The sequence below is a fragment of the Bombus vosnesenskii genome, unplaced genomic scaffold (genome assembly GCF_011952255.1).
Source record: "Bombus vosnesenskii isolate JDL3184/JDL3185 unplaced genomic scaffold, Bvos_JDL3184-5_v1.1 scf7180000013605, whole genome shotgun sequence".
Lineage (NCBI taxonomy): Eukaryota > Metazoa > Arthropoda > Insecta > Hymenoptera > Apidae > Bombus > Bombus vosnesenskii.
The window spans coordinates 93,551-108,828 of record NW_022883144.1 but is presented as its reverse complement, the minus strand read 5'-3'; the positions used below and the strand labels follow the sequence as shown (position 1 = coordinate 108,828).

The 15,278-nt window shown below is 32.4% G+C and overlaps 1 protein-coding gene and 1 long non-coding RNA gene across 4 annotated transcripts in view; both read left to right on the top strand.

Annotated features, from left to right (window-relative positions):
- Positions 1-15,278, top strand: part of LOC117238700 (lateral signaling target protein 2 homolog) — a 47,273-nt gene that overhangs the window by 1,934 nt on the left and 30,061 nt on the right. The window lies entirely within an intron of this gene.
- LOC117238702 lies at positions 13,009-13,668 on the top strand. Its single transcript, XR_004494251.1, has 2 exons — positions 13,009-13,342; positions 13,517-13,668. It is a non-coding gene; the product is annotated as an uncharacterized LOC117238702 (long non-coding RNA).

Genomic DNA, 15,278 nt, shown 5'->3' with positions numbered 1-15,278 from the left:
TTCCTCATTGCATCGAGCATTTCCTTACGCGTCGGGAAATGATGCAGCACGACGAAACGCGTCGTTCCGTTCTTCCCACCGAACTGATTCCCATCGATTAGTATCTAATGATACGTCTTATGTGTGTAATAACGTACATCCGTAGATGGTCGGCCTGTCACATGTGTATAGCATCACGTGACCATGTTGCTCGAGCTGTCATAAGGCGACCGACATGTTTCGTATTAATTTACAATTAACTTTTCTACGAATTCCATTAACCGTTAGCGTTCAACCGAGTTTTCTACCGTTCGAGAAGCCATTTCGCCTTTAATATATTGTTTAGCTTATTTTTACGTAATACGTATTTGTATGTATTTCTGATTAGGTCTTTTAAGTACGGGAGAAGAAATATAGGTTATAGGATGGTTTGTGTATTAAGAAAATTAATTTTGACATATTTCTAGCAGAACCGGATTTTATAAAATATAACGTGTGACACATATAGTCAGGTATTGTAAGATTGTATTTTAATATATAATACGAAGAACAATTGTCGTGGAATTCGCGAGTCGTACATACAACAAACAAATTAGAAAATGTACTTTTGGTTGTGTAACGTTGTCTGACAGCATTATTGAAATTTTTCTGAATCATGTGATAGTCATTACTATAAATCATTATTCCTTGCAACTATTTTAGATATCTGTCTCAGCTTAAAAAATTTAAAAAACATTATATCTTTTTATAATATTACCGATCCATTTTCTTTAGTTCTTTTGATACAGTGCTTTCGCAGAGCATTTTGAAGTTTTATTTTAAAAATACATAAGAATTTCTTAGCAATGTATTATTTCCTTTAAATACGATATTTGTAGTATTCATAAATGGAACATAAAATATTAAATAGTAATCGAGGATATCGTTAAATCTACCTTCCATGGGTTGAAATATGCTTGAAATGTTTTTAAAATATGTCAAAAATTCGCACATGCGCAATTAAGATTTAATAGTGGCATGTGACAAGTCGAGTTTCCTGTACTTAACATTTCTTTGCCTATCTGGAATGACGACCTACAGTTGATGGCTTTAATCTCACGTCAACTAAATCGTACCGGTTTCTTATAGATTAGCGTATGCACTCTCGGCCTCGTCGTCCATGGACGAAAAGTGGGCAGCACACTTTTCAAGTTTACGCCTCGCTGAGAAAGCAAAGACTTCAGTTAGTTTACGGTGCCTTGACCATGTTTCGATCAGGTTCAACGCTTTCTCGAAACATTATTAGATAAAATTCATGAGTCAGTTCTATGATGAGTAGATATTAGCACCTAGGATGCGCAAGCCTAGTGTCAAAAGATAACATAAGTCATACTTATCGTCTGACGGTCGTGTTTTACTGATTCATCACAGATCTTTTTCATTTTACTAATTAACTTAATTTACTTAGTGATATTGATTAATTTACTGATTCACACAGTTTTCCTCGAGACAACCAATTTTTAGTATGATTACATACAGCATGATTATAGTATATATACACTATTAATAATAACAAATATTCGGTGCTTATTCTTTATAAGATATATGAATATAATATAGAAAAATACGATAGGTCCACTTTTTTCAATCTTCTGCCTTTTACTAAATTTGGTGACCATAAAGAAGTACATATATTAATATGAAATAGCGAGAGATAAAAATAACTTGATGGACTTGGAGGTATGAACTCTAAATTTTGGAAGTAGATGATAAACCTATGATGTTTTATAAGAAACGAATAATGTTAGTTATGTTAGTTTCTTTTCATTTACATTAGCCTGCTAGTGTTATTAATACTTTCTAAATGTTCAAAAAGTTGACAAACACGCATATTGAGTAGCTAACGTATTGAATTAAAAATTGCTTTTTTATACAAGATGAGAAATGTGATTTATCATATATTTTTTGCATATTTTATGTATGTACACGCGTATACAAATGATTTTGTATTTTAATCACAGAATTGCAGATAAATAATATATTATGATGCTATTAGATCGATAGATCAAATTTAATGTGCAATTACGAAATTGCCGTTTGCAATTGTTAAACCTTGTAGAATTATTTTCCTATTTGGTAAGTTCTTTATTTTCAGATTCCTTAATTAACATGTAAAAACGAGAAATGTAGAAACGAGAAAAAATTTGTATATGAGAACGGACTTCTCAATTCGAAAATAAAAGCACGAAGCAATTTTTTTTTCTTTCGTTCCATTCCTTCTTATTTCTTTACATTTTTTCTGGTTTTCTCTTTTTATTTTCTTACGCGTCGAATCAGCCAAGGTAAACGTTTTCTCGTTCGCCCGTCGACTCCAGTTAAACTCGATTAACGTTTCGAGTTATTGCACTCCGAGTGAAAGAGACTTGCTAGATCGATGCTACTCGCCAGTCGCAACTATATCAGTCTTCAAGTCCATAGATATTAACTTTCCTTCGAGTTTGTAGGTTCGACCGACTCGATCCTGTCTCCTCGGCCATTGCTAGGAGAAAAGATAGTTTCGACTTGATTATTCGTTTAGTTGCCCTGAGACGACGCTTTCATGTCCATTAGTTTTCTATATTAGTTTTACAATATCGTTTTTCACTTTGGTCATTCTACGTATATTATTTCTTGAATTTCAGTTATTTCATATACCTTTAAATATTTTGATTATTTTATCCGTTTCTTCCTTCATCCCTACATCTACCAAGAAGACGATGCATTTTTATTTATTATTTTGTTCGTGAAAAGTAAATAAAACGTGGAAGTTTGTTTTTCTGTTCACGGCAGTTTACAGATTCCAATTTCGACTGATCAGTTGCAAGATTTAGTAAAAGAACTTCACGAGATCTGTCGTGGTCTCGGGATATAAACGAAAATAGGAATTTTCAGAAGACCTACATACATATTTCTTTGCATCGAGGAGTTGAAACCCGGATCGAAGTGAAAGGAAATCACACAGAATATCTGTTGTAAAAGTAACAAAGAAAATCTATTCATATCCCGATAAGAATAGGTTTTAAGAACATGTGCTTATTAAGGTTTTCCTTTCTTATTTCGATGGATATTACAGGCCTCAAATTATTTCTGATTAAAAATAAAAAATGATAGAGACACTTTTAATTTCAAACTTTAGTTACACTAAATGATTTTCAATTAAAAGTTACGTATTTGTGTACTTATGCTTTCTAAGTTTCGTTTCATTTTACAGCAATTACGAGTTCTTTATATTCACGTCAAAGTAATAAGCGTAACAACCAGAACTTCTATTATATAGGATTAAATATCACAAAAAAAAATATACATGTCGAACATAGATATGGATAACCTTGTTTCCTTTTCGAAGTTGATATAAAAATAGTTGCATTTACATAATTATGTTAATTTATTATATGTTTGTATATTTACCACGAAAAAGTATGCATGTTAATTATTTATATTATGCACATAGTATTAGTATTGTATTATACACGGTAGTAATACTTATCAGAATATTATATCTATAATTCTCCAACTTTTTTCGATTTTATTTCACTTCCTACAATCTCGACTATCTGTCCTATCTTTATTTTTGATCAATCGTTTTTCATATCTGTACAGATGTTCCAAAATTTTTTCTTTTCGTAAAAAGTCGACATTCGAATCAAGTGGACTAAAACGATTTGAATGAACCAAGCTGTATCGTTTATAACAGAATCCTATATTATAATTTACACACTATATCATTTCCAACAGAATATCATATTAGACGTTTAGAATATAGTAACTAGGACACGTAAATCGTTTAATCCATATCGAACGTCACCGCATCCAGGCCAGACAGAATATTAATATCCAAGAGAAATATCAATTTCTTTAGAAAACAATTAAATATTTGGGTATGATATGGAATAAGAGAAGATCACGTCGGCGCAGAGTGCTTTCGTTTCACCATAACCGGAGCATGCCAGAATCCTATGCATTTAACATCAAGCTGTGTTCAACGAGACACTTTCATTTAATTCAATGCCGTACCATATTGCGAAATGAGATATCATGGTTGTCCCAATTAGAATGTCAGATAACGGTGTGAGATCAAGTTCAATATGTGTACATGCGTATAAATTGAAATCAATTTTTAATATCTAATCATAAATTTCATTTGATATTAGGTCATAAACATACTGTTCCATGCTCAGGTTCCATTTTTCTAATTATTTTCGTAGAAATATGAATTTGCATAAATATCCACGGTCTCCCGATAAGAGAGAATAGTTGGTCTGTTATACTTGCGAATATTTTTGCCTCGTAATAACATTTGTTAATCTTCTCAATTCTGCTGTGTCCCTCGAATTCTTTGTGAAGTCAATCTCTTGCTTTAGTTGCAACCGAGAGAAGAACTTTTAATGTTTCAGTATCAGCCACATTGATATTCGCAATTCTATATGATTTTTAAAATCCCATATTTTTCAATGGATCATTATAAAAAGTGAGAAGAACAGCAAGACTAAATTATTTTTGTATATCCTTGAAATGAAATCGTTACCGTTAAATGTTTCCTAACTTCTTTTAGTGTTACGCATGACGTTATTTCTTGTCCACATTTTCACATTTTCACTGCTGCGAAACAGTTGTTCATCGTTCATGCATAAACAATTAAAACAGGATACCCTGTATCTTCTTCACCATTATAATTTTCCAATTTTTATATTTCAATCTGACTATCCTTTTGGCAAGCAGAAATATATTCTAAGCAGCTCATTAGAATGGAGTCAAGATAGTAAATCACGCGTAATAATATAAACGATGATCTTTTTATTTCTCCCACAAGTGTAAGAAATTTGTTAATAATAAAAGACAGGATTGCCTGTAAAAAACAGTTTTGATATTTAAAATAGGCGCACTCGGAGGGAGTGTCGTTCACAAGCAGGATGCTGGTATTACGAACACCACAAGATTACGTGGACGTTTAAATGCGTGCACACGTGCGTGCGTTTAGATTCCACGGATGAACGGGTTGTGGAACGCAAGGGTGTCCGAAATGCGGGTGCGTCGCGTTCAAGGGTTGGCTATGGTGAAAGAGGGTCAACGAGACGGGTTCGTATGAGTCATTTCTCGTAGTCTGTCGTTACGGTGATATCGTCGGCGCGGAACGCCGTGAAAAACATCCGTTCACTTTAATTCATCGCGTTGATTTGCATGTTAAATCCTTTTTCTTTGAGGTGTCGACGTAATTACACGTGCCACGCCGGCTCCTTTTATGTTTTATTGCGATCTGGCAAAAGACGCGACGCGAAAAACCTTCCTGTTCGCGTGAAAAATGGTTGACAATGTAACGAGGTGGAAGAATAATGAACGTACCGGTCAAAGATATAAGTTCTTATTAATAGAATGTAATTTAATTGTGAAATTACAGATAGAAAGACAAAGATTTATTTGTGAAAGTTAAGATGAAATAAAAAGATTGGCATTTAAATGTGAAATTTATAGAACGGTTTTATTAATTAAGAAGTTCATTATTCTCAGTTTGTTTAGTTATCAGGGTATGTGTACGGTAGAAAAGATTTTTCCAAATTAGTAAACAGTAACAATATTTAAAGCTCTTTATGTTTCACGAGCATATTTGGAAGTTTTTCGATTAACATAAGACGGGAGATCAATTCTCTTCAGAGAAAATTATTATGAATTAAAACGCTTCTGTGTAGTCATGGAATCTGATATATGTACGTATAAGTGTAAATTATCATTTATCGCGTGTTTGTAATTTATTTTATCATATGACGATACGAAGTCTATATGGAAACAATTATAAACGAATTAAAAGAGAAGTATAAGAAATGATGAGTCAGCCTGGTGAATTTTCAGCCAAGAATCTTTTGCAAATATTTTGTTTTATTAATGTCGTATTTGAAGAGTAGGGATAATCTTTGGTTGATATATTTGACTGATATATAGCTTTCTTTGTCCTCCATATAAATATGATTTAACTTTATTTTCCATATACACAGTGGGAAAAAAGCAAACAATTTATATCATCTTAATCTTTTCAACATCGGCAAGACAAAACATCATTACGTAATTTTTATTAAGACTGCTTATTACAATTTTTGTATTCTGTATATATTGCGACATATGTGTACAGATATGATCCACTGCGAAGAAGTACGTAATGAGACTACATATACATGCATCTTATTCTGAATAACTTAGTCTGTCCTTCTCAAATTTGATTGAATTATATCATATATTATTATACTGTTGTGTTCGTTATAAAAAAAGGAATATATTATGAGAGGATTGAAACGAAGGTATCTCTTAATTATGAATTTATTTATCATATTAATCTTTGAGGTTGAAGAACGAATAGATATATACATATCTATTTTTATATGGAAAACACATACTTCATAGACGGGTACTTCATAGACGTCATATGACGCTAAGGAATTGAGTAACTGCATAACTCTTTTGTCTGATCTCATATGAAGAAGAAAATGATATAATAAATTTAGTTTATAGAAAGCTACGAACTGGTATAACTATAATTTTCTAATTAAATTTCACAAAATTTTCTATAATACACATAGTACGTTTATACAAATTTTCAATGGCAATGATCTAAATAATTTTTAAATCACCGTATATTATTCTCTTTTACTCGCAGTGTGATATTAACAGTAAGGAATCACCTTATAATATAAATGTAGTATATTTATCAGATTTTCTTCCTGTGATGTTCATATAATATAAATTATAGTAACATATAATAATATGATAGTATAAACGATTACTTAAAAAAACAATTCTATTATTCATAGTATCGGAGAAACCTCACGAAACAGCTCGTTTCCAGTGAATCATAATTTTCCATTAACAAAAATAATTTTCTTTCGCCTCGGAATGATGCAACGTTGTTACGGTCGGTCTCACACATGGTGAGTCATTAAGTCACCGTTAATATTATTGCGTCGATTAAAGAATAAAGAGGTCGATCGAAATGTAAAGAAGAGTGGACATCTGTGCTTTTTTTCCGGTCAATTCATGAATTTCTTCGAATTAAACCAGTTTGCTGTGATAAGATGGCGTTGTAGCTCTTGTGCAGCCTGCCTTCCATCATCCTGTATTCCACTAAACGAGGCGTCTGCGGCTACATTGCGGCTTTTGAATGTAAACTTCTTCCTGACATTTAATGCTTTTACGGCTCTGGTATTCATACGATATAATTTGAGAAATTGTTATATCTAGACTGCGGATTTTCCTGCTTTTACGAGAAATTTCCAGAGTCAAACATGCGCACAATATGCAAAACTGTATAAAATACCCAGTGTGATATGTACTTTTTACAATAGGCAAAATCATTTTCTACCTAAGTCCCATTTCTTTAAATGTATTTATAAATCTATGAATCTGCATAAAGTCCCATTTATGGGAAACTTCAAGCGTTACATAGCGTTATAGCATAATTTCTAATTAAATTTCACAAAATTTTGTATAATACACATAATACGTTTATACAAATTTTCAATAGTACTGATCTAAATAATTTTTTAATCACCGTGTATCATACCAAAATATCTTCAAGCGTTATATAATTGAAATGCATTATAGGTAACAATATACAAATATCTAAAATGTAGAACGCACTCTTTATAATATTTAGCAGCTAAAACAATTCTCTGCTTAAATTGCGTTTTCATCAAAATAATTCACAAAAATAAATACATAGTTTATTTATCGCTGTATATTAGATCAAAGCGATAGCCAGTATTTTGAAGATGGAAGGCAATAAAATTCGACGTGATCGTTTATTGCGTTCGCGTTACGCGCATAGCCGCTCGAAATTAGTGGAACAATGTCGCGATCGAGTCCTTCTCGAAGCATGTCAGGAAGTCAATTTGTGGTTAGTCCAGCATGAAGCGTATTACAGTCATCAACGTTGAAAGTTCTAAAACGCGTTCCACGCGAAGGTTGAATTGAACGTGATAAAACGGAAATGTCGCGGTTGCCTTTTTTTTTATTATTAACTTTTATTAGAGATTTCGGATAAATAAAGTTTTTACCTACGTTTTGTGCGAAACTGTGTATGAACAAGATTTATCTGGTTCTGTTTCTTTGACACCTCTACTTTTCTTTGTTATTTATTTTTTTTTTTTTGAAATTTATTTTTTTTCAAATATTCAACATTCCGAGTTGGACTTAGGATTTAACTTTATAATCTCTTTGTTTCTTTATTTTTCTTTTTTTCTTCATTCTCTTTTCTTTTTTTTCATCTTTTTTATAAGATGGAAAGATTTATGTGTAACTTTCGAGATAACGAAACCAACGTAGATAAAGAAATGGTATTTTTATGCGCTAGTTTACACACATTATTAGCATACAATTGTCCGGTGCCTTTATTTGAATTTCAAAAGGCCGAATCAATCGAAAGTTTTACTTTTGATGGAAACTCAAATGAATTCGACGTTTAATTTTGTTATATTGGCGGCGCATTGTAGACAGTAGCCACGGCGAATACGTCAATCGAAAATACAAAATCGATTGCTCCTTCGCTCTCTGTTTCTATGAAAATCTTCGCTATGGAATTTTACATTCAGATAATTTCACATTAAAATTCTGTACTGAAGTGTCGTGGTATTTTGTAGAATGTTCTGCGTGTTACATTTTTTTTTTTTAGAACCAGGCATCTTTCTCTTTTTATTTTTAGGTGCTATTAAACATAGGTCGAGAGAAGGGTTGAATAAGTGAAAAGGTCGACTTATTTTTCGAGCAATAATTTTCCTTTCCAGAAATTACACTCTGTTTTTAATATATTATTATATTACTAATTAATGTTAATTTTATATTACTACTTACTAGTTACTTATTGATATTATAAAACTATTATGTATACCATATAAGGGTAGTAACTTTTGTGTTGTAGTGAGATAAGTTTTAACAAACTATTGCATTAACGAAGTAAACACAAAAAATGCTTGTAGACATTCCGTTTTGTAAACACGCTCTTTTCCGAATGTAATTGAATTCGATGATAAAAAAGTGTCGTATCGGAGAAACCAAACACAGAATTTAGAAGACTATCTTATCAATAAAAAGGGCGTGTACGGGACCACGAAAAATCATGATGATGCAATGTTAACAATTTTGGAAGTTATATTAACCTATAGATAGATAAATTTATGATATACAATAGATAAATTTTCTTTTTTTTTTAATAAAATTCTTCTAATTTCTATTCCGTTGCTAATATCGATCTAAAAATGTAGTACGGAGTTAAGAATATCTGTATTATTTTATGCATTATGTTTTATTTAGTTAATCGATTAGATTTTATAAGTACTATCGTTAATTAGTAGACTGCGAAGTTATAGGAAATTTGAAAGAGCCAAGTTGCACAGAATGCGTGTGATATGAAAAACCGCGCAAAAAGTCCAAAGTATAGTGCTTTCTATAATGCTTGGTAAAACAATTTTTTACCAAAGTTGTGCTTTTTTAAATTATATTCTTAAAAGGTCGGAATTTTCGTAAAGATTTGCAGTCTATTAATTAGCGCTAACAAAAAAAGAAAAAAAAATTCAAATAATCCGAAGCTTCTCGTATTATTCCTTTCTCGGAAAATCAATTCTTATCTCAAAAGAATTTTCATTTCTTTATGTGGCGCGTGCTAGTTACTTATTTACGAAAAACGTAAACGTTCGCAGGGGAAACGAATCCACGCGTCTAGATGTGTTCGCCAGAGGCACATCTCATTGTGCAAGATTCTGTGAATCGGCGAACTGTTCGCGATTCTACGAATGGCGGTCGCGATGGCACGATTCGCACGTACTCCATGAAATCATTGTCTAGTCTCAGCGTATTATTTTTACACACTGCAAGATGTTTTCCGTACGTGGTCGCTTTGTCTTCATCCATCCCATGATCTCCCCTTGAGCTTTTGCATAACCGTTTGCTATAATGTTACGTGTCAAACGAATCACATTTGCGATGAATTTTGGCTAATTTGTAACAGAAATATTCCGTCGGAGCTGTAAACGAGAGAAAATCGTATTAATGAAAAAAAGAGGAGAGAAAGAAACATTGCGTTTATTTTGTTTGGAACGTAGAAGCTTACGAGTTAGTCAATATAAATCATGTACGTAAATACAAACATAAAAGCATTAGAATACAGGAGTATTTTAGAGTAGTACGTGTACAAGAATACATGGAGTATTTACATTTGGAAGAACTTTACATAAAAACGCATGAATTATCATAATTGAATTGATATTTTTGTGAAATGATACATTGTGATGATGATGATAATTGTGAAATAATACAACGAAACAAGATCTGCAGTGTAAAGAATACAACGAATAAGTCACGAGATTATGAAAAATTCAATCGCACCAAAATTATTTTTAACCCAGTTTGTCATCTTCCACGAGACAGAGTTTTCAATCTAAGATTCTACAATCCTAATACGGTTTTAATCTGACAAGGAGCAGAAATAGAAGCACAGTTTTCAGATCTGTCCGATTAATTGCGGCGTCTAACTAAACTGATAATACCTAGGGCAGAGATATTGTTACACGCCAATTCTAATCGGCAGACAGTACGGGTTCAATCAATTATAAATATCGCCGATGTATTTTTACACAACGCCCGTTGGTGAGTTGACACGTTAACGAGGGTCAATCAGAATTTACCGAATTAAAATGGTGGGAGGTGGCACGATATAAGAAAGCGTCGGTCAAATGGAATCACTCTTGAATATTAAAGCCGAAGTATAAAATATTTTAGGATCAATAGTATTCTCCCTGTCTCGTCTTTTGTTCCGGAGAAAATAAAACCATCGTTGCGTATAGTTTTGTACGCTGTTGCACAATAACGATGACATTTCGTCCTGAACGGTTCGTTAACGATAAAAATGGAAATCCCCTTGTTCATGATAAACCGTATGATTCGAGCTAGATTTTTAAGTAGAATAGCGCACCAGTTTCCTTATTGTTATTAGGATTTATTTGATTCGTCAATATAGAAATATATTATAAACACTGTGAAGAGACTTAAATAAAGAGGACAGATACTAAGAAAGATTAGTCATGAGAATGAAAATAACGAAAAATGATTAATATGTTTCTTATTATTCCGGGACCTAAAACCAAGAATTGGAACTTTGTGTGGGTATAAGAATAATTCTTAACTAATTCCTAACTTAAACAAATCTAAATTTGATGTGATTTATTGATATATAAAAATAATTTATGTTGGTACATTATATACTAATCTAAATCGTTTCTTAAGTTGATACACTAATAAGATTAATGAGAAAATTATTATAAATGATTCGTACAACTTTTTGTCCCATTTTTAAAAATTATTGGTCACGTCTAGGTCATTAGCGACAAGTTTGCTTCTTCAGTCTACTTTAGTTAAATTTCTTGGTGGAGTTGGGACTCCTTTAAGTTACTTGCATCTTTGATGCGGGTTTTTCTATACTAAATTCGAATATTAATTAAATTATTCAATTTATAAACAAAATAACGTAATGACGAAGTATAGGATTATAATTAGACTGCGAACTTTCATGCAAATTCATATTTTTGGGGATATAATTGGAAAAGTAGAATTTGAGTAGAAAATTGTTTTACTTATCAAATATTGTAAAAAGCGCTATACTCTGCACATTTTACATATGTTTCCACATCATGCTCATTCTGTGCAATTTTATACTTTCAAATTTTCTATAAATGCATAAAAATCCTCAGTATAGAGCTAGGCGAATTTAATACTCTTAAATACGAATCTTCACAAAAAAAAAAAAAAAGAAAAGAAAAAAAGGAACAGCATTCGTATGTTCACAATTTGTTTAATCCGGTTAAAAAGTTATCGGCTTTTAAATTTTTATTCAGCGATAATTTTTTTTTAAAGCGTGAACAAACGAAATTTCTGAGTGAACAATTGTGGACAATCATATTCCACTTAAAAATCAATAAAAAATTTATGGAATGGCGGTGTCAAATTTTTTAAAATTTTCATTTGGTGATAACTTTTTTTTTTGTTTTAATGGCCGATAGAAGAAAATTTTGGTTACAGAAATGTGGTCAAACGAATACTGCCTCTTCTTTGTAAAAATTCGCATCTGGTGGTGCTAGCTATATACCATACGCATTGTGTGCATTTTTGCATCTTCAAAATTCCCACAAATGCATAAAAGTCCGTAATCTAATGACAAAGAAAATTGAATAAGACGCTATAGTGTGGTGGAATCCGTGGTAATATTTTAGTAGTTGTATCGTTTCTTCAGATCCACAAAGTGAAACGGTTTCTTGAATAATTCCATGGCCGTCTGCATGATAGAGCTAAAGGTTCATTTTAGAAAATGGTCGCGTGCCGTCGTTCACGTACACTCGCTCGCCCGTCTTGCGGAAATAACAACGTCTGCGTATACACGTGCTATTAATTGCGAAAGCAGCGTCCACGCTCGTGTATAATAATTTTCAGCTCGCGTGGATGGCCGCGTCTGACAAATTCAGCCGTGTTTTATTGCGATAAGATTGAAGTACGCGTTACCGTATATCGATTGCGATAAGGACGCATCTGGGTACATTCGCCTGGATTTTAATTGGTAAATATCGGATTGACTCGCGAAAGAGATCCTACGAATACAAACATTCGCCTGGATTAATATTTTTATTTCTTCTCATCCATATTGTCTGTACCTTTTTTTTACATTTTTTTTCACGGTATCTTGCACTATCGTAATAATGTTATCTATGTTATACAGATTATCCGTATTATAGATGGAATACGTCGGTGTTTGCTAAATTGAAAATTATTTCGAAAATTATATTTATTATCGAAGAGTATTTCCTTAAGATTAAGTTTCCAATTATTGTGTGAAATGAACAGTATGTTTCTAATTACTATATAAATATTCATTGTATGTATTCATTGCATAAATAATGCAGTCTTGATTGAAAAAATTACAGGTAGTCGTTATTTAATTTTCATAGTTGTAGGTGTTTGAATTTAAAGTTTTTTTAATTTCCAAATTTCAAATTAGTTTAAACAGAGAGCAGTAGTGAGAGAGAAAGAGAGAGCGAGCAATGATTTTGCTTCTCAAGTTCATGTATGTATCATATTTGAAATAAATTTTTAAATGATTAGAACATTCTCTGCAATTCAATTGTACGCGATATTAATGATATTGATGTTTTGTTTTTAAAATATGCATGAATGAGCATCTTATCTTCAGTTTTAGCAATATATAAGTTTAAGCTTTAAGCTATGCGGCGGGAAACTAATTCGCTGTTAAAACTTATGAGCTAATTATCTAATATTCCTAAAAAACGCTCAAAGATTCCATCGTTAAATTAGATAATAAGAGGTTCGTTTTAAATATACATAAGTATCTACATACGTCTCATACAAAATGTGATATTATTCCTTTATTCCTTTTTATCCAGCACCATTTACCAAAGTGTCAATAGTTTTTCATTTAGAAATTTTAATCACGCGATAAATTTTCAGACCCTCGACAAGTTATGGAACTCTGTTATAGTAAAATTCAACGTTGGCCGTAGAAACGGGTCTCTCGTGGACATTGGACATTTCAGGAACTACGTGCTGGCAAATAAAGTGTCAATGGAGGAACAATTCTCTTGAAAACTTTTATTTCGTGTACTTTCCTAATAAATAAGTTTACGAACTGTCTTAATTTTTCCACATTTTCATTAGAAAATAATAAAGTATATTTCTCTACTATATATAATAATAGAATGTTTTTGATGCAATTAGTATCGATTTAGATGTTTGCGAATATATTTCCCATATTAATAAAACTGTTTTCCAGAGTATAAATATTTAATTAACCTGAATTGAAATGTTTTCGTATTTTAACACAACGATTTGTAACGTGTACCTGAATATATATAGATGATTATAATTATATTGATAAACCGAAAAGAAATACGTATACGTGTAATCACGTTTCTATTTAAATAAAAGTCAACAAGAATTTTGCGAAAATCATATACGTATTTTTAGCAATTATGAAAACGATAAATCTAAAAGTCATGAAAAGAACGGAGTTTGACAGTTCCAGTGTCTCATGTCTCTTTCTCGAAACAAGTTAATTTGTCGCAAAATAATTCAATTCTTGATATATTGCAGCGACAATCAAGCTGTCAACGATAATGATCTCTAAGGTACCGACGAATCTCTTGTAACAATAGCGGTTACCGACCTACATAGTTGTAAGCCGTGGAAGAGGGCGTAAACTTGTATAGCTAGAAATTAATCCCGGTGTGTGTGATCGTACGACAATCATTGTTCCACCGGATGTTATTTATAAATACGAACGTGTGACGAGAAATTTGTATAGAAAGTATGCCACTCTCGTTTGCTCTTTTATTGAAACATTGAGCTAGTCTGCGTACTAGTACGTATTGAGTTGCCGGATATGTCTAAAACCTGTTCTACCATGAATCATAAATTTTATTCGGTTAAACTTCGTTCTGGAGCACCGTTTTCTTTTAAAACTTTGTTTGCAGCTTCTGATAGCACTCGATGAATAAAGACGAAGTGTAACAGTTTCGAGTCCAGAAATCCGTTGGTTTAGAAGTTATAGCCGATAGATGAATCGATTTGGTAAATATCAATTTGAGCAAGGGTTGGGCAAGGTGTTGACAGAAAGTAACGATGTATAAGATAGAGTAAGCCATACACGTAGATAGTAGACTAAATTTACCAGACTTCAACAACGCCATGACTTTTGAACCAATGGATGTGCTTCTATTCGTCAATTACTTTCAGATTGAGGTGTAAAAGTGTTGTCCGTAATGATTGTAGATGATGCTGGCTGTAGATGTCGCTGATGGGTTACTGCTAATTTTTCTTCTAATTTAGATGCGTGGAAGAAAAATCGGACTCCGGTCGCCGGGATTTGGAACCCGGGTTCCGAACGTTCGTAACCTAAGGCGCTAACCAGTGCGCTGTCGTCGTCCGGTAGAAGTTAGTGTCGAGTGGCGATATTTGTTGTCGAATGCCGCCACAAGATTATGCAAAAATAATTTTTTTTTAATGTGGTGCCTCAAATCGAAGTTTATCCTTTATTCCGATATTTTGCAATAATATAATTAAGCCAAATAAATATGCCAAATTAAGCCAAATAAATAGTTTCCGCCATCAGTTGGGTAGTGCCGTTATTCCAATCGTGTAGAATCGTTGTTGTTTCTGAATAAAGGCATGTCCTCAGAAAGATTCGCGAATTTATCCGACAACCCAATATATTAACGTGAAACACGAACGAGATCGTATAACGG